The sequence below is a fragment of the Ischnura elegans genome, chromosome 1, assembly GCF_921293095.1.
Source record: "Ischnura elegans chromosome 1, ioIscEleg1.1, whole genome shotgun sequence".
Taxonomy (NCBI): Eukaryota; Metazoa; Arthropoda; class Insecta; order Odonata; family Coenagrionidae; genus Ischnura; species Ischnura elegans.
This window is the reverse complement of record NC_060246.1, coordinates 142,510,346-142,531,949: the sequence shown is the minus strand read 5'-3', so window position 1 is coordinate 142,531,949 and position 21,604 is coordinate 142,510,346. Positions and strand designations below refer to the sequence as shown.

Sequence of the window (21,604 nt, the reverse complement as noted above, 5' to 3'; positions counted from 1 at the left end):
TACTTTCTAAACGGTGCTAATCAGTTAGGTAATTTTAAGAAAACGGAGGCGATTATCGAGCGTAATTTTCTTCAATTATTTCATTTAAAATTCCTTTCTCGAGTCATGATACTGGTGACATCCCCTAAATTGCCGTTATGAAGATCAATCAATGGGGAATGGAAAATCGAACCGGATACTTGCTATGTGGAAGTAATATCTTCTGTCAAATTATCGAGCCAATGTGATATCACGAGGTACCACTATGCATGATAAATGACACAAGGCACTATTTCGTCTTCAATGAGAATAATATATTTCTGAGTCGTTAACTATAAAATGTTATGGCTTCATTCAATTATTCAAATCGCGATAGCAACGATTACCCCCTTTTGAAAATCAGTCCCATTATTCGAAACATATATTATACATTTATCTGATAAAATATTTTACATGTCAGCAATGTAGATAATATATTTTAATGCACAACTTTGATTTTTCTTACGCTTAAATTGATTCAATGGCGCTACGAGTCATTAGTATCTTTCTAAATCTCTACCATTTATCTGCGTACCTACTCGTGCATTGTATTTAAGGCTACTGTAATTGAATTTCGGGCCTTTAAAACTTAATCCTTCTTTCAAATACTAATCTTAAGCGGTTGGATCAAATTCCATGGTCGTAATATTTCTATAAATAAAGGCATGCTTCCATCAAGGGTGGAGTTTCACAGATAAAACATCTAAGGGGATAATTAGGTAGTAGAACGGGTAATGCTGAGCTGGAGTCCGAATTAGGACACTAAAGAAGGACGGAAGGATTTTCCGTTCACCCTTCCGAGCCGTTGATTACGTGTATACGACGGTGAATGGATAGATAAAAGGAAACCAGACACTGAAACCAACTCTTCGCATATGATTAAGGATGTTTAGGAGATAAAAATACTCGAGGATATTGGTACAAGGTATTTGCACTTTGACCTTGAACAGAAAATAATATCTTTTGTATGCCCGAAAAATCTTTTAATTACAGATAACATAAGGTATGCTTCAGTTTTTAGATAGAGATCCGAGCGTAAATATGTATTTAATTCATCTCCCCTTATTCAAATCTCGAACAGATTCCAATGCGAGGAGTATTCCGGGAATAATAATGCGCTAAAATTCCCAGTGAAGACATACGTTTGAAAGACATACTTTCTCCGTGTATAGCCTATAAATCGATCACGTGTGGTTTCAATATTCTCTTCCACGAGTAACATACGGTGTTACGCTTATTTTACATATAAATCGAATCGTAAAATATCTCCATCACGATTGAGATCATTTAATGCCATGGAATAAGGACAATGATACCATCTGGCCTTGTTCTCAAAACTAGTTTATCTACCTTCCAAATTTTTTGAAGACGGGAATAATCCGAAGGTAACTCAAAAATCATCAAACAGGAAATAAAATCGCCGAAATCGATTAATAGATTGGCTAAGGCAAAATTTTCAGAAAATTCATTTTAGTGAATTGCTTAATTATTATCAGCCTTAAAAAATAAACATGGAAAGCAAAACATACCTTGAAGCAAGTTATTTTTTATTGTCGTTAATTAGGATTAGGAGATATGTTTCAAGCGGAAAAATCAAAACATTCACCACCAGCATGCGCCGTCGGAGTTGATTCTGGGTGAATGATTCATCTCACGTTAAAAAATAAATATCTTTATCAACTACTATTCCTATTACTTATTTGCTGGTAACTTACTAAATTTATTTTCCTCGAACAATGTATTCAAAAGCTAACTATGCATGCTGACTGAATATTTAAAAATTGGATTCAGATGATGAGGCAATTATACGACGCTCTTAGCATCAAGCATTGTCTGCTTCATTTTATTCCCTACACAGTTATCCATTGAATTTCACGCGTTAGAGATGAAATTATTATGTTTTGTGATGACTGAACTAATCCATAAATATACGGTCAGAGCTGGTGCTATTGCTAAGAGAAATTCATTATTAGAAATAAGAAAAGTAACTACAATACAAAGTTATTGCTTTGAATCAAATTAACACCCTTTGATTATTAGACCAGTAATTTAACCCGTATTTTTGCAATAAAGATCATATTATGTAAACACCACACTTGTATTGCAATTATAATATTAAGATTAGAGTAGCACTCCCAATATTTTAGCTGAAAAAATAAAGCTTTCACAGATGCTGACTATCTCTTGCGTTGAAATCTCCACCATGAACATTTACCATTAACATGCACACAAATCTGATTTCTTTCATTCGGAGGATTTCTCTGGGTACAAAAATCTTTTTTATTAACGTATTCTCAATAGCATGTTCTCATTTTTCAATTTAAAGGGTTTTGCAAATACAACGGCCAGAATATTTCTTGTTTTGTGGTCAGTCCTCTTTTTCTCAGCGGCGGCGAAACTTCGAAGTCCTAAATTTATCACGAAAACGGTTGTGGAAATTGATTCTTGTCACGAGTTTTTTTCCCTAAACACCATGTATATCACGCATTATTTCCTTTGCTCCAATTTCCCACTAATCTCCATTGTCGTTTTACTCTTCCAACTTATTTTTCTACAGCAAACAATTCGATTGATATATCTTCAAGTAACAGAACAATTTAAAGCGTTTGATCATACAAAATTCTATTTTATATCCGTCTAGCAAACTTTTGTATCAAATGTTTTATTCGAGCATGAGTGATTCATTATGTAAGGTGAACAAAATTCATCTCATATGCACTGCTACAGATCATGACTAACAATCCACTCTCATGGTAAATTCATGACTCAGGGCAATTGCCTCACCAAAATTATAATTGCAAATCCATGAAATTTCTTTTGAGTAAGCTTACGTGAAGGCATATTGGTAATACTAATGAGATGGATTTGAAACATAAGTCCAGCTGCTAATTTTGTAATCTTGGAAGTAGATACGACCGCTCGAGCATTATGATGCGGCTCGCGAATACGATTGATGGAGCACCGCAGACAGAATGGCCCAATTTCGGATCTTTAAATCTCCTAGAGGAGAGCTATGCAACCTATTAGATGAAGAATCTGTTTACACGAATTGAATTCATCATCAGTCACTTAATTTTTCCTCCCGTTCTTTGCAGAGCGTTGATTCTATTTATTATAAGTGAATCAGAAATACCTGACAAATACAGTCGTCACGGAATTAAATATCTAACATTCAGCACTCATTTATCGCATAGGAAATCGATGAGGGTGAAATTTAGCACTCGGAGATGAAACGGTCTTTCATATTCATTCAAAAACATTAACTTCTCTTAATTTTTGATTCAAAAAATATATTTATGAGGTATTTTTCAAACCATTTCATGGTTAGCATGATTTTTTAGGCATAAATGTCCACAGATTTAAAAATACACCATGAAATCGGGACAGTGTGAACAAATCATTTTATTTTTCTGGACTTCAAACTCAGTTTTTCCTGTTTCAAATCTTATAAATTTCAAAATGTATGGCAGAAAACTTTTCAGATATGGATCTGAATCCAAATAATTTTTTTCACGCTGTGTTTTTTTTTGAGTTTATGTATTCTGCTAGTCCTCTTTATGACCTCATCAATCAAAGATTCTTTCCTTTTTTAGTTACTTCCCACATTGCCTTCCTTGTAACGAAGCTTGAGTAACCCTCGAATGGTCTCTAACTTATGACTTAGCAGAATCCTTCCCAAGCCAAAATTAGGTTTCATTTCCCCTTTCCTTTTAATTAAGATAGAAGGTGCTTTTTCGGGATTATGATACTAACGATCCCTTCTCGCTGTGAGTATATACTTATTATTTTAAGTCTCTCTTAAACTAAGTTTCTTAAACTAAATAAATAAAAATCTTCCACAAGATATTAGACTGTTCAACATCCTATCATATGCCCCACATTTAAAATCAAAACCTTTTTCTTAAACGCAAACTTCAATATTGCCATGCCGTCACTATTTGATCCTCATCTCGCTCATAACGAACTGTGTTTGGATAGACACCCCTCTCGAACAAGCTTAACTCAAGCCCTCGTAAATATTCGAGAATTAAGATTTAAAAAAGAAAATTTTACGAAATTTTCTTCCAATCTCATGACGTGGCGGGCGATAATTTTTTCTGGGCGTAAAGATGCAAGAAGTGTGAATGATATATTTACCTTTCTCTGGGCGATCAAGATCCCAGTCACTTGCTCCTCAATTCCAAGTTTCCCGCCACTCCTTGTCCGCTCATATCACGGCTGTCCCAACTCACTTCCTCAAGTCCCTTCCCTCACCTTTGCTCACTGTAACTACATTCACCGTTCATCTATCACGGAGATGTCCGAGAGACTACACCGTCGGAAAAGGGGCAAATCCAAATACCACTGTCACCACCAGTTAATGTTCGATTCCTCACGACGGCACCACGAGCACAACTGCTTTGAGAAGACGCAGGTCCTCTCGGGAAACTTTGGCTCGGGAACTCCCCCCAGGAGGCGTCAGGGCTTCCGCGGGAGTGACGGTCGGTCCTTCCGGACTGTCCGAGCGCGGTGGGAAAAAAAGAGAGAGTCCGCGGAGGTCGTGGAAGTGCCGCTCCACCTGTTGACGCGGTTACGGTAAGAGTGAGTGCGGCGAGCGGCCCAAGGGAAGAAGAGGACTCAAGCGAGGAGGCGCGCCTCCCCACTTCCCTTTCCCCTCACAGAGGAGGAGGAAGTAGGTCTCGTCCCGCACCCCCTCCTCCATCAAATGTTCCCTCCTCCCAGGGATATCCCTCCCTCACCCCACGCTCACAATGTAGGTCTCCCAAAAGTCCCTACAGAACCCTTTTTTCGCTCCCCGTATAACCAGATTTCTCCTCTTCATTCAGGATATCCCTTTCTGCCTCGCTAGGAACTCATAGGCTAAGCTATCATAAGTTATCAGTTGATAAATGCACAAAAATGGCGAATCACGGTCCCTTCATCGACATTAACCTAACCGATTATTTTCATTTTTGCTTTGTCTTTCCCTTTTTCTCTTTTTGCAATTAGCTGTAGCCTCCCTACCTCACTGCTGAAGATTAGGAAGATATTACATTCAAGCCCCACGTGAACCTAGATTATTTCTCTAATATTTTCATAGTAATCCTAACGCATTACCTCTAAAAACCCTTTCTTTTGCCTACCTCCAACTGCATCCCTCTAATGACCCGCTAGAAACTCGCAGGATACACGCTGTTGGGCGCGATTTTATGAGAAAGATGAAGCGAATGACATACCATTTTTGATCCCCAGGTATATAGCGAAACCCTTTTTTCGCTTCCAACTGAAATCAGTTCTCTCTCTTCCTTCAGGATATCTATTTAAGTCCAGCTAGAAACTGGCGGGGTAATTGCAAATGGCAGAAAATTAAGAAAAAGGTTGAGCAGAGCAGATTTAAACTCAAAATTTAAACTACCAAAATTGCATCTAAAACTCTCTTCTCACCATCTAATCGACTTATTTCGTCCTTTTCCTCCAGGATATTCCTTTCATTCCGCCGGAAAGTTGAAGGCTATAAGCTTCTAGAAGTTTTGATTGCTTGAGCAACATGGTGGAGCAGATCTTCTCTAAGTAAGCCTCTGACTTACCCTTTCAAAATCTTTGTTTCTTCTCTCAGTAAGAACATATACTTCTCTTCCTTAGGATATCTCTCCCTCTATAAATTCAAGGCCGCACGCTACAAATAGGGTATGATTGTATGAGGAAATCATAAATGGGCAACTGGGATACAATGTGAAATTTGATATCTAGATAACTTTTCCGATTATTTATATGTTTGTCATGTCGTTCCACTTTTTCTTCCAATCGATGCCTCCACGTGCAATACTGAAGGCTTCCCACGTCACTGATAAAGATTAGAAATATTTTCCATTCTAATTCCGCGAGAACCTAAACCGTAGGACATCTCGAACCCTTTTTTTAACTCTTTATATAATTCATTTCTCTTCATCCTTCAGGATATCGTTCTTGTCCCTATAAAAAACATATAGTGTCACGGAGCGCTTAAATACGATACGGATAGTGTCACGCTACGCTTAAATTCATCAGAATATTGAAGAAAAAATCTCAAGGGTAGGAAAATGTAAAATAAAATTATATCTTCTAATTTATCTAGAGAATACTTTTTATTGAATTTTTAAGGGGGTATTCCTGGTAACGCGTAAGTTAAATTGATCGCGTAGCCCAACGCACTGTTCACTTTTTACACTACAGCTCGCGGGAAACGTTCATCAAAAGACCTCGGTCTGAATCCCACTGGCTTGCAACGATGAGACTATCGAAGTCGGTGAACGTGAACCTGAATAGTAAAAGAAAGAAAAGGGAAGTACATACAACGGCTTCATGAATAGGCAGCACACTTACCCAATTAAGAACGTTTTTTACTGTGCCGACAGTTTTGGAGGTCACTCTTTAAGGACGATCGTCATGTAGGGGTAAAATAATTACATATTTTTATATCCAGTCGTATGTACACCCAAATGCGGTTGAGAATGGGAGAAAAAAGAGCTAAGAGGATCAAGAGAGCCTAATAGTGTAATTAATACATTCCTTTTGGTCAACGCAATGATTTCAACTTTGGTAAAAAATATGCAGCAAGATCCCATGGGATATTTATTCCTATCAAAGACCTATTGATCCCTTACGCGGGATACAGGCAAACTTAACTCCACCAAAACTTGATTGAAAAATGCAGATATGCAACTTTAAGGGAATTTCATTCAAAGGTGGAAGGGAATTATTATTATTTAATGGGAGATCATTTCAACAAGGGTGATAAAATTTTTTATCAAATACTGAAAAGGATAGATATCCAGCCACGACACCGAATGTCGTGTGTGAAAAACTGAGAATGGGCGTCATGCAGAAGCATGAAAGAATAGGGAGGAAAGGAAAACTTGAACGACCTGGAACCTATCGGTCTCGAGATTATATCAATCAGTGGAAGTTCAATCAATCACGAAAGATAGCAATCAATTTTCCCATACGTTTAACGAGTTCTTCCTTTTCGATCAGGCCAAGGTTTATCTTCAGTTCTCACAATCAACCAATGACCTCCATGTTCCAGCATCCAAGTTAGCATTTTACTCATGATCTAACTCAAAGGGTCTGAGTAAATACCCTTCGAATTATATCAAACATGCACCATTCAACCTTAAATTTAATTTGAACTCTGATATTAGAATTGTATTTCTCTGGCAATATAACTGTATTTTCTATCGAATAAGTGAATTTTTACGATGTTGCATGATGGTTTCATATGATAAGTAGTTTTCTCCATCCACGTTGAACTGCTCTTACGTCCAATTAAGGCCTTCGCGTCTGCTACACAGGGGTATTGTTTTTCCGGTCTTTAGTCATGATGCAAACTCCTGGATTTTAAATTTTCCTGTAACTAAACGCTTTTCTATCATTCTCTCTTTTTAATTTAAATTATTTTCAGTCTGTTTAATCCAGTGTATTGAATCCGTCATCTAATTGTCCCACTTTAAATTTCATTCATCCAACTTCATATCGAGTATCACTTTCTTGCTTTGGAAGGTATAACAACTTCATTATTTACTTATATTTGAGACTCGTAGTCAGATACATTTGCTTAGCCTTGAATTCCGTTCAAAAGCATGGCTTTGTCTGAATTTTGCCCCATGAGTTATCAGTGAAACACTTCTTTTACACGAACAGCTTTCTTAAATTACACAGCCCTCTCCCAACTGCTTCTCGAAAACGTCCTCTGCCACCCCAATTGGGCCGCACAGAGTAGAACTCTGTATTCGTTTTCGATTCCGTGGGGCATTGCGGTACATCACAAAAGAGAGTGGGGATAGCTTCGTGATTGCTCCGTGAGACGCATTCGCAGAAAACCTCTCCGCACGACGACAACATCTGTGCGCTTCGAGGGGAAAAAAGCTGCGAGTCGAGAGAGAGTGTGAGGGAGAACATTCCCTCGAAATGACAAAATGGTGAGTAAACCACTTTCCTCTGTGGGTCATTGCTTTACCAAAAAGGGAGCACTGTAATTTTCAATCCTTCCGTCGTGGGAAAGACACGGGTCTCTGTCTCCAAAAACACATCGCTCGCACACGAGGGAACTGTGGACGGAGCACGGTCGGAGATATGATCGCCTGGGACTTCAATCCTCCCTCTTCCGCCCTCGCAGGTATCAAAGAAAGCGACGATTGAAATGATAGATGTTCTGAGGAGGCACGCGAGGCAACAATCAAATAGATTGCTGTTATTTCTGACTCGTTATCACAACTATTACTCATGGAGTTTCGCCTATAATGATGAGTTGTAATGGAACGCTTTCACTCGCCTTTCAAGTCTAAATATCTTCTTTTCCATCATCAAAGTTTAAACTTTCTGGCTAAAGCACGTTAGTAGTCACCTATTAGAGCAGATCAACAAACAGTATGAATGCTATATGTTAAAGTGAAGGAATAGCCATAGGAATGATGGACCAAAGGCAAAAAATCAGGCAGCAGGGGTACAACATTTTTTTAAAACCTGGTTAAGGATCATATAGTACCAAATTACATAGAAAAATCTCCTTCGTTCTAAAATAAAAATCCTGGCCTTCAATATGGCAAGGGAATTCAACTAGAAGCTGCACGTTTTCAATTTACTGATGAGAGCACTACATAATGTATGGTATCTTTTTTTGTCGTTCTAATGGCAATGTATCTCTCTTAATTCAAAAAATACCGTTAAAATTAATAATTTATGAAAAACAATTTTCCTAAAATAAAAAAATAGTCCCAATGGACAGCCTTACCAATTTTAACATCATACATCAACTATCACACGGTTATTGTACATACCCGTAATCACTAAAATAAAATAGGAATAGATGATCTCTGTAAAATCGCCAATGATTTTCCTTGCTAGCGCTAACAGATTTAAAGTAGTTTAATCAATTTTAAAACACAATAAAGTACTGAAAAAAGCACATGTAGAAAAATTTTCAAATTTTCGGGCATTTTTATAGGGAAAACTTTATTTTTCATTCTAATTCTTCAAACCAAGTGACGTTATGGAGCAACAGTGAATAAACCATGAGGCCATACTGACTGCCGTAAACGTGCAAGATGACCCGGAACACAAATTAAGTAAGCTTATTTCGACTGATTTAAGGAATAATTCATTGTAATTGCATGTTAAGTAAGGCATATACTGGTCCGTGCTGGGCATCTTGAGAGAGAAGGGGGGAGGGAATAATAAGGGTTACAGAAACAGGCGCCAACCTGGGAAGGTGTATTAAAGTCTCCCAGTGGCTTTCTAAAAAAGTGGCTGTGCCTCGCGGAAAAATTATTTGATATGAATATATATTCCACCAAGCATTTTGATAATATCTCAGCTTGTTACTGTTGTCACCGTCTGTCCTATTTTTGTTCACTTTCACTTCCAACTAGAATCTGCTCACGGAGTACCAAGGTGATTATTATTCCTGTCTACCCTCTCCTCTTTCTCCATCATCGCCTTTCTCTATGCCTATTCTATGATGTTGCCATTCTTTCATTTCCTCATCAAGTAACTGCATATATTGTCCCTATTGTAGTTGAGCTTTCTCCTTTATTTTCACAATTGCCTGCAGTGGTGAAAACTCCAAGTGACATCAACAATTGTCTATGCCAGCAACACCACCAATTGAATAGCAATTGACAGAAAACAGCAACTATTTACGCAATAAAATTGGAATCTTAAGTCAAACGGTGTTTAAAAATCATTCACGCGTTATGCAATACGTATCAAAATTAAATTTCAAAAATTTGCTGTTCCTTGCGAAATTCAACGCACAGTTTAGGATATAATTTTATGGTGAAACTAGGGTATTGTTTTTTAATCATTTCGCGGTATAACAGCATTCCTTCACTTGCAATCAGCTAAAAAGTAGCTAATTTTGGACTACTTGCGAGATGGCTGAATCTGGTAGAGATAACAACGGTGTGAACTATTATCTCTTTCTAATTACGCAGTACATGATCAGTGCTCAAAAACATCAAGCATGCCGCCATAAAAACTTCATATCAATCCTCCTATAGCCAAAAAAATTCAAATAAATTACACGTGGTTCATAATAAAATATTAGTAGCGTAGAAATTTTTTTCCTCCGCGAGGCATATTATGATAAATGTTAATTGTCCTATAAATCAAGAATTGACTGGTTAGTTTCAGTGATGGTTTCATAACTGCGATGGATATAGCCTCCGCAGTGGTGCTTAGAATTTGCTTTTGCTCCTGTTACACCTAATAATTATTCTCCTGCGTCTAGTCTAATTAGTATGTCTGCGCATCCTCAGTTTAAACATGATTATGATGAAATACCACACGAAGATACTCCGGTAATATGTAGATCTCATCACCCTTGAATTCTAAGTATTAAGGGTTCAGGATTGTTGAAGTTCTTGAAATATTTCCATGTATTTTCATTATTTGGTGCTGTAAATATATTTTTTTAAACTTCAATGCATAACTTATTCAGCTTCGCACTGTACATGGAGATTTGACGTGGAAAATCAATAGTATGGCCTATCTCGATAATGTCGCGAAGCAGCCATTCCTTTTTAACACCTTTCTCCCCTCACGGCTAATACTTTCCTCTGCCGCCCTAACATACGTTTCGGCTGTCGCCGTTACCTGTTACCCAGCTTATTTGCATTTTCACCCCGCCCATCACATATATCTCTTCGCGCATCCTCTGAGAAGATTGTTACAGGAAATGAGCTGTAGAGGGAAAGGAAGTGAAATTTTCACGGAAAACACAGGGATGACAGATAGGCTTAAGTAAGATGGTATATGGAGGTGATATAATGCCATCGGGGGTAATGGATGGGAGAAAGTTCCTAAGAGGTCCGAAAAGGACAGATTTTCGAAATTAAAGTAAGAAAGGCAGAAATTGCCAAATAAGGGAAAGTCAACAGGATGAGTATGTATAAATAATTTTCGGCGAAAAGTAATTGGTGTTAGCAGTCACTTTAACGCCTTCATAAATTCATATTACAGACCAGCATGGTAAAGCTAGTTACGACCCAACCACTTGTTGGACGCCAATATTTTCTGAAAGAGCTATAAGAGACAGGTATAAATTAGGTAGGTTTTTATATCCTCAAGAATTGAGAGAGGGTCCAAAAATTTTGTTCATTTTAGGCATTTAAGTATCTGAAATCATCCGATGGGGAAAGAATTAGGAGAGAAAATGTTACGAATTTCCTTCTACTTTTGAAATTTGTGAGAGATTCGGCCAATACAAAAAATTGAATAGTGGTATAATAAAAGACGGAATGCAACGCTACAAGTTGGCTACTGGTGGCACTAACACCAGTTCAAAAGTGCAAGTGTAAATAGAATAATTAACGACAAAGCTCTATTCAAATAGTTTTGCAAATGAACGCCGGCAAAAAAGGATCCACGTAAATAACTATTAACCAGTACAATTGGATTTATTCATTGGAATTTTACTACATTTTATTTATAAATATTTTATTGTTATTGGTTACATATGAATATCCGAAAATTAATTACAGATAAGTATGAGATGATATGCTATTTTTCGCTATTCTCGTTTCTCTTTGTTGTATTTAGTGAGCCTGTACACCTCATATACTCTCAGATCACTCTTAGACAAACACTGGGCTGAAATCGGAACATAAAATTCGACAAAATTTTAAAAATTACGTTTTTCGAGGGAGGTGCTTGAAATTTGGCATTAATATTATAAAATAATTGCCAATCAATGAGCGGAATGTCAATTTTTGTGTAAATTTGATGTTTTCTAGTTAAAGGCACGAAGAAAGATGAAACTTTGAAATGAATCATATGCATTTCTAAAAAAAATTTTTTTTTACGCCCAAAATCGCACATCGAGAGTCCTGCTGTATAGGGCATTTTCGGCGTCATGGGGTCTTACGCGGTATTTAACGGCGATTTCTATGCATACCATTTTTCTTTCCATTGTTCTACTTTTACGTCCGTACATGAATCTCCACATAAAAATCCGTCGAGTAGAATCGTAACCGAAGATTCATTCGTATGCGATGCGTAAAATGAAGTAAGTGTAAGTAATGAATAACTGAAACATGGGCTATACCTCCAGTAACGCTCTCCACCACTGAGTCACCACATTCATCGTCCGTTTTCCTCTCAATATACCGAAATTCACCGGAATTACATTAAGGCAATGCTGGAAAAATGCTTTGATGATGATTTTTACGCATTTCTCCTTACTTGACTCGCAAGGGCTGTGTAATTCTATGATCGCGATTAAACTCTTCCCGTACCGTTTTCGTTTTCAAATTGGTGAACTCTTAGCAATCATAATCACTAGTAAATACATATCAGCTCCTGTTAAGTTTTACTTTATAAATTTTTATTTTAAACTGTACCATTTGCATGAACAGCCTACTCTTTCTCCGCTCCAGAGTCAATGTGCGACAAAAATTATCAGGAGTCGAATTCTTCATTAATTTTGCAATTGGCAAATCATAAAATTTTGGCTTTCTCCCATGCTTGCTCACTCAATGGTTATTATAATGATGAATTATGTGATTAAATTTATTGTTCATCGTTGTCCCTTGGTATATGAGTATCATACACTAGTTATTATTAAATGCCAAGTGCCGAGAGAAATAAACGGTTGCGTATATTCATCCGGTATTAGATCATATTTTATTCTTACGTTACTAATGACTTCTCCACGGGCAATCAAATTCATAGAATAGCACACATGTAATTAGTGTTTATTGAAATAATGAGTAAAGGCTGTACTAGAAAATTAAAAACTGAAACCATAACCTCCAAGTAACGTGGATTTGGATATGCTATACTTTAAGACCTCCGTCAATTCATTAACATGGGTAATTTTCGACCAGTGTCAATTATTTTCTGACATTATTAGCAAAATCATCCACGATTATACTGCCGAGGTAAGGAAAGCGTTTCTCCCAGGATTTCTCATAGATATCCAAAACATTATGCACGAAGGACGCTTTATTTGAGGGTTTCTTTTCATATTTACGAGGCGCTAAACAGGCTATTTCCTTCCATTTTCCACGAATTCATTCAATTTTTCCTTGAATGAAGCCACATTTCCGCATAATAATCTTTATCCAATTCTTAAAACTGTTAAATGTGGCTGATTAACGCAAGCTAATTAAATCTCTCGCGGAATATATTCCCACGGAGTAAGTTCAATGCCTTCCGCACAAAGAGAGCTTAAAAATTTTAGTTTTTTTCCCTCGGGTATTATGACGGATAGTTCACCTTAAAATTCGATTCAGGGATAATAGATTTCGTGCCATTAAATGTGATTCCTGAAATAAAGGCCCATTAATCCTTGATTGCTACGTGAACTTCTATTGATAATTAAAGGCGTAAAAGAATTTTAGGTGTGCTTGTTGACGTTACACCAAGATGGTTGACTAAAAAGTTTATCGGCTGGAGTGACTGCTTAATTGGAATTTGGCACCGTAGTTGCGTCGGTAATTCACGCCAGTGTCGTGACCGAGAGCGTGGCTTGGACTGATGGGTGGGATTTATGTGAGGGACGAATTGTGGGAGTTTTCAGAGGATTTTTCTCGCGGAGGACTAAGGAGGAAGAAGTCCGCAGTGTTGGGCAATAGCGTGGCCTTCCCTTCTTCTGCGTTCCAATCTCGTCCCTCAAACCTTGATGGCAGAAGTAACTATTACGTTTCAGGGAAGAGTTTCGAGAATAATTGCTTGGATCTAGCCGTCTAATTATTCAGAAATAAGGGTCCTTTCCATAGGCGGATTTAGAGGGAGGGCACGGCGGCACGTAAATAAAACCTTCCTTTATTGTACTAGAAAAACTTAATACCTTACGTTTTGACTAAAATCTTTCATATATTCTTTTTTAAGGATTTTTGGTGTGAATTGATGTGAATGTGATTTTGGTTGGCTCCCCCCTTCCAGACGTTTAAAAAATAGGCGTTATTTGGAATACAAATGTTAATATATTTTATATTTTAATACAACAGTTATAAATATTTACATATTAAAAACTTTTGTATTCAAATAAGGAGTAATTTCGTGCAGTAATTGTTGCATGTAGTTTTTAATCCAAAATATGAGAAGACAGTTTGCCAATCAGACCCTGGTGCACCCCCCCAGAAACAAATCCTGGATCCTCCCGCGATTCCTTTTGCTTTTCTGTAGTTCTTGAGTATTTATTAACTATTCTTACCTTGCAATAGTACCTACTAGAGTTCATATTGGCATTTTTTCGCTAAAAATAAAGATATTGAGAAAATTCACAATGTATGGAAATGTTTTCACACCAAAAATCCTTAAATAAGAATATAGTCAAAACATAAGGTATTAAGTTTTTCTAATACAATAAAGGAAGGTTTTATTTACCTTGTAGTATAACCATGAGTTCTATTTTCCCTATTTATATTTGATTATTTTCGGATAGGCAAAAGCATATTGTATCCACATAGTGCTTTCAAAATTTAACTTTAACGTCATGCTTGAATTGATAGGGACAGAATATGATCGTTAACTTGAAGATAGTATCAAACATTAGGGTTGATTCTTCAACACATTCTTTCAACATGATATCCCTCTAGCGACATATGGATACTATTCGACCTTTTAAGGCAGCCAAATCCAATTCCAACGTCACAGATAAAAAAGTTAAGAAGAGTGGCTCTCCTCCACACTATAATGAGGGAAAAATCGGAGAACGTGACATAGCGTATGAACCAATGCAACTTTGAACTAAATTGTATAGGAAGACATCAGCTGGTGATGCTTGCGCGTATTAAAAAAGAACAATGCAGAAAAAATTTCTATGCATAAAAAATATGAAATATGTAACGGTGAAGTAAATTAATGGTATTATGCATTTAGTTATCTGGCAGGTCAGTCATTCTTAACCCTGGATAATGGATTCAGTATGTATGGTTAATTCCAGCGACAATTCAATTCTATACTGTCTTGAATCTAATATTCTATCTAAATTAAATCATCTATTGCGTTATGATCTTTTCTGATTTTAAATAAGTAAAATGAGTCCATGAGCGCATCTTTTCGTACAAATTATTGATTTTTTTCTTAAAAATAAAATATCCTGAGGGTAAATGAGCCAAAAAGAAGAAATATATAACTTAACAATCCATCGTCATTATTTAAGTATTACGAGGCATTTTTCCACTTTGATATCAAAATCAGAGCTTCTGCTATTATTTACAATTAATATAAATTTCCTTGGACAAAGGGAGGATATCAGATTAAGCGTTTTCAAAAGCGTGTGTAAAATATGTTGCATTTTTCCTTCTTAGAAAACTGCTTCCAAAACAACCATTATGCAGAAAATAAGTGCACTCCGTCGACAAGAATTCACTTTCCTGGTTTCGCGTGTCTTCGAGGCACTTTTGGATACCATTTGCGGTTGGATACCTGCGGCGTATACTTTTCGATCCATTCATGTATTTTCGCCCGAATTGGTCACGCTGGACGGAAATAGTTCATCACCGTCTCTCTCGCCAAACTCTCACCTCCCATCCCTTTCTCCGATTTCCGCGCCCTCTCGCGGCCCTCCCTTTAACCTCTCTCACCACCAACCTCCCCCACCTCACTCCCTCCCTCTCTTCTCCCCCCCCCCACTCCGCCCCTCCCCGCACTTCATCGCCTTCCTCCATCTTCGGCCAACTGGAACGGCGTCCCACTTGCTTAGCCTTTTATTAAAGGGGCGAGTGCCCATTCCGGATGGCCCACCATGCACCACGGTCACGGAGGAGCAAATAAATTAATGGAATCTTTCCTCTCTCTATCACAGTACGGAGGGTGGGGGGACTTTGTACATGTGTGTTGTAGTGGTGGGAAGAGTATACGTGGTGTGGACAGAGAAGATGGGGTGGAGGAGGAATTGGATGGACTCACGGCGTGGTTTCTGTTTTTTTATGTGTTTTTCCTCCTTCCCCAGTCCACCTGTCATGGGAAATTTCATTCATTACAAGTGGTCGGTGTCGTTTTCGTGTGAAGCGGACGCCGAGGAGGGCGGGTCGACCTTCCGCTGTCGTCGTCCCCTTTTTGTCCGATGTCAGTGGCGAGAATAACCCCGCCCTCTGATACTATACTCGAAGGAAAAGGCCTAAACTCGCTGTTGTTTACAATTACATGCGTGCACAAAGTGATTCATGATGGATTTGTACGTGATGTTGTATGCAATTCTTCGCTCATAGCTGTTGGGTATTTCCGTAATACCCTGATGAACCTCCCTCCCCCACCTCCCCCCAAAGATTACGTCGGCACATAATTTATCAGGATCGTTCAAAGATTCTGTGAAAAAGTCCTGTCAAAAATTCTTACATTTTATCTGAATAGCCTCTAAGAGCGGATATGGGAATCATCCTATAATAAATAGATTGAGCTACTCTGAAACCAAATATGATTATCGAGCTATTGTTTTTATTTGATAAATATAATCATTTATTTCATATTTGAATTCAGTGGAAGTATATATTACGGATACGGCCTAGATCGTGTAAAGTTTTGAAATCACGGATTCCCAACGCAAATGACAAAGAATTGGTTAGATCAAACATTCTAAAAAGCTTTCTTCTTATGAAATATTCAAATGTTCCCAATGAGTTTCTTGTGTCTTCCTTTTGAAACACAGTGGAATAAGTGATAGTTTTTTTATAATTTGAATTCCACATTTGCATGTTATTGGCTATGTTCCGCACATATGCGTTTATTTACTAAAAGGAATGCTTCAAAGCTTGTTTGATTTCTTATCGCACATTCATGGGGAAAATACGGTCAATATATGGATACCTACTTCTTTAAGCCTTGACATTTTGAGTTGAAAAATAAAAATCCTCGGCATTTTAAAAATTCATATGTTTCTAATATTTAACAACGGTTGCAATATAAGAGGCTTCAATGAAGCAATCGAGGTCTCTTGTTATTACCTTTGAACCTGATACCTTTTTCGTAAGGAAATGGCGATAAAGAAGATTTTACCTAGCAAAAATATTGACAACCACCATAAATAACTAAAAACATGCATTCATAACACATTTCCAAATGACGTGAGTAATTAATTGATAAAACGTAGATATAATTGTACCTATGTAAATACGGGACAATAGTGATTAATTCTTATTTTCCCAGAAAAAGGCGTTGTTTATTGGCACCAAATATGTTGACCATAAAAAGATGCATCTGTGATTATGCTGGTGCACATTTTTTATGCCTTGATCATGCCAATATTTCGGCAATGGATGCCGCCGCGCTGGCCACAATACATCGCAAACAACCTGCGGTTAATGCTAAAAGAATGTGTGCGGTTCTCCTCATCCACAGAAGCATTCCTTTAAAACGATGGCCAAAGTAAGAGGGCCATGCGGTGAACCAGGACCGATACGGAGGCGACACGAGTCCACACTCTTCCTGATGAAAACAAAACAAGTGAGCACGTTCCCGCGGTTTCGAGAATGCAGCAGGAGGAGAGTTTGGGTGAAAATTCCGCCTCGTCACCACCGCAGGCTCTCCCGCAATGCCGCGACCAAATTGGTGCATCGATGGGAATTCACTGACTCGTGTAATTGCCGTGCGCCACGATCGGTGCTTTCGAACATCCGGAAACTTTATGGGGAAAGGGGACCCCCAGTAGAGACTTAGAGAAACAGTGGACTGGGTAGAGATCAAGACGAGGATTGGATAAGGATATCCTCGTGATTCCGATTTCGAGCTACTGTTCTCGAGGAATATCCAAGATATTTCCCCTTCCAGTCGAAGCGATGTGCCCAGGAGGGGCATGAGAAATGTCCAAGACCTGCTTCCCTGACCTAGATCATCGATGGTGGTCTACCAATATTAGCTGTTCCTTTTACAACTGACTTCAATGTTCAATGAATTCGACAATGAGATCCTGGTCTAGAGAAAATTCATTTAAAAAGATGAGAATGTGGTAGTCCCATCGGAGTGGACTTATCTTAAATTTTTATCGAAGTTATATTTCTTATTTATCCAGATAATAGTCCTAAAAATAGAAAACTTACTTCTCATATTGACAGATTAAAATAAACATGAAAACATAAATATCTAGTCATTCATTAGAGAATCAAACTGCTCTGGAAAAGCGAGGAAATAAGCGATTGACTATTATTTGAGATACTGTGATAGGTAGTTCTAAAAAAAGCCAACGATATCGAAGAAGCCAAATTGATCCATCATTTTGGTATAAATTTATTAATCATAGATGTCATACATACGTATATTGTATCTCCCTTGCTACAGACCAGAAGAGTATCTGGATGAGGACCGATTTGGATTCAGAAAAAGCAGAGGCACAAGGGAACAATATTGACCTGAACGCTGCTCATAGAGAAGAGAATGGAAAATAATAAGCCAACGTTCGTTGCGTTCGTAGATTTGGAGGAGGCGTTTGACAATTTGGATTAAAATACAATGCTTGGAATCCTAAAAAAATTTGGACTTCTCTACAATGAAAGAAGAATTATCCACAGTGTATACAAAAACCAAGTACCGGTGATAAAATCAGGGCCCAGCTGTGAAGAAGCAAGAATAAGGAAAGGCGTCAGGCAAGGCTATGCTTTGTCACTTCTATTTTTCAACTTTTACTTCGAGAAATTTATTAATGAAATCAAATAAAAGCTCTCGGGAGTGAATATACATGGAGAAAAAATTAGCATGCTAAGATTTGCCGATGACATAGCCGTCATAGCATAGAAACACAGAAGGATTTGAAAAATATTCTGGTTAATATGGGTAGGGTAATAGGTAAATGTCAACTGAAAATAAGTACGAAGAAAACCAAGATATTAGTAAGCAGGAAAAAAGAAGTCAAGACTAACATTAAAATAGGGAAGCAAGCACTGGTGGAGGTGGATGAATTCTGTTATTTGGCAAGTAGGATCACTAGCGACGGGAGAAGCAAGAAATAAATTATCAGCAGAATATTCCAAGCAAAGAGAGTATTCCACAAAAAGAGAGACCTTCTTACAGCAGGAAACTTAAATATGGAAGTAAGGAAACAATTCATAAGAGCCTACACTTGGATTATACTCTTATATGGAAGTGAGGCATGGACAATGACAGCAGCTGAGAAATCAAAGATAGAGGCCTTCGAAACGCGGTGCTACATAAGAATGATGAGGACCTAATGGGTCAACCGATTTAGTAATGAGGAAGTCCTAAGAGGAGTAAGAGAAAAGGGAAGGCTCATGTAAACCTTAATAAGAAGACAGAACAACCTTATAAGCCACATCTTGAAACATGATGGCTTGATGAAGACAATCGTTGAGGGACAAGTGGATGGCAAGAACGGAAAAGGAAGACCTCGATCAAAGTATATGGAACAGGTAAAGGAAGATGTTAAAGAGAAGAAATATGCAGGTATGAAAAAGATTAGCTCATTGGAGAATTGAATGGAGAGTTGCGTCAAACCAATCTTAAAATTGTTGACCATAGATGAGGATAAAATTTGGAATAAACATTTCATATAGCTTGGCAGCCATAGATGGCTTGGAATACTCTTCTTTTATCTATTAATTTCTAGAGCACGTGAGATATATCAACATGCCTTGGCCGAAATATCTTCATATTGAAACGATAGAGTCAGTTTATTTTCATTTTAGCCTCTCTGGCGATTCACTCGAGGATTCCTTAGGAGAGAAAGTGTGTGTTTGTTTGAGCAAGAGAGGAAAGGAGTGTTCAATTGAAGAGAACATATGCCCAGGGCGAAAGAGAGGGCGCTAATTGGGTGTGTCTCCGGCTGACGGTCGTTTTTCATTGGACTTCCCCACACTATTCTCATCCAGTGTTTAATGATGGCCTTCCGAGAATCTTCCTTTTAGGGACCAATGCGGCTGTTATATAAAAATTACAGGTTTATCGTCACGTTGTATTTTCGTAAAGTGCCTGTATGATTCTTCTCTCTAAAATAGTGTGTAAACTTTCCCAAAATTTCTCTTTTCACTTTCCTCGGAATTTAAATTATCATAGAGGAACACATTTCATGGCCATTATAATTCGTGAGTCCGTGCTTCACCGTATGCTACCAAGTTTCTATTGACTTCTGAGAAGGACGGAAAGCAGTCAAGAGATACAGTATTCATAGGTCGAAAGAAAGCCAAAATTCGCTTTCACTAGCCGTTATTTCCAAATTGCATCATTAAAAAAATGACTTCTTTCGTAGTAACATTCTAGTCTGTAGAAGCTCAAACTTAAGCTTGAGTCACGACATACTAAATCTTTTGTGTATTGGGACGTCTTGTGTCTTTATTTTAGAATTTTTTGTTGAAAAATAAATTTGATATTGTATGGCGACTGCGATACCTCCAAAAAGCATAATTAGTACAAACCAGATTTTGTGAAATCCTGAATATATCAATTCTGAGTAATTTCAGATTCAGCGGTTACTACGAAGACATGAATACCGAGAAATACCCCATATGAGACTCTTAATATGCCATTGTATTTCGGAAATATAAATTCACGCGCAAGTATTATAATCTCATTGAGGCAAATTAAGGATTAGTCTCTTATAAAAATCGATATTTTTAGTACTTATTGTGGGAAAAGAAATTAAAATAAATTTTTATTAATGGAGCTAATCAAAACGCAATGATTTGTAAGGTTATGCGTCCAGCGTTTCTAATTTTATGACTTTTGCTTTGTTCCCCTTAGTAACCACACTTTTATTAACGGATATCATCATGAAGGTGTGCAGGAATTCGCATAGAAAATTGTGTTTCAGTTCAGCGCGATAAAATTTTCGCATGCCCTTGTTTTCTCAAGCGACTACGGTGTACACAACAGAAGTAGGTACTTCATTATATTTATCAAGGAGCATCAACCTAAGCCCAGTAAGGGTGCAACTGCATCAATTTAATGAATGTGTGCGCATTGCATAGAAGCATGAGTAACAGAGCAAGGAAAGGAGAAAGTGCCCGTTGCGAAGTAAAATAAGGCAGAGTAATTGGAAAAGTTATTTGCGAAAGAGGATGGCGTGTTAGTCGGGTCTAACACTCACCGACTCACTGATCATCTACATCCTCATTGTTTCTCTGTTTTGTTAGCTGTATAGCTAAGGAACAAAGGGCACGTAGGTGACACAGGAGAGAGATGTTTATTCCAAATTTAAAGCCCTAATTCTAGAATTTTTTTATCAAAATCGTAGTTCTGATCGCATATCTCTAATTATCTCCATGCATAGGTATACAGTAGAGGGGAGATACAATTTACATACGTATGGCAGTACAGTGCAGTGCTCTCACGCGACCGTTCCATATTAATTTAATTTTTATTCATGGTAGGCATAAAAATACCCTGTAAACCCACAGAAGTTATCTTGAATAACGGTTTACCTGACGACACTTCCCATCAATGACTGCTTGGTCGTTATTCAAGTTAATTTATGCTAAATTCATAAACTTCTTGTAATTTCAATTTTCTCACCGAGAAGTACCCACATTAAAAATGCAATGAATTATTTTCCGCTTCTCAAAAGATGATACAACTTCCGTAAATGCAAATATGTGGAAGCACAACGCATTACGGCTGCTATCAGTTGCACAATTCGGTCTTCACGCTAGGTGCGGTCGGCTCCATGATCTTTTTCGAT

The 21,604-nt window shown here is 37.7% G+C and overlaps 1 protein-coding gene across 2 annotated transcripts in view; it reads right to left on the bottom strand.

Annotated features, from left to right (window-relative positions):
- LOC124171262 (lysine-specific demethylase 9-like) overlaps window positions 1-21,604 on the bottom strand; it is a 78,641-nt gene that overhangs the window by 36,549 nt on the left and 20,488 nt on the right. Inside the window, exon 1 of one of the 2 annotated variants that reach the window (XM_046550407.1) lies at window positions 4,156-4,576. The exons of the other annotated variant lie outside the window; for it this stretch is intronic. The gene's annotated coding sequence lies outside the window, so the exon portion shown is untranslated. Of the gene's footprint in view, window positions 1-4,155; window positions 4,577-21,604 lie in introns of those variants that run through there. 2 annotated transcript variants of the gene reach the window in all.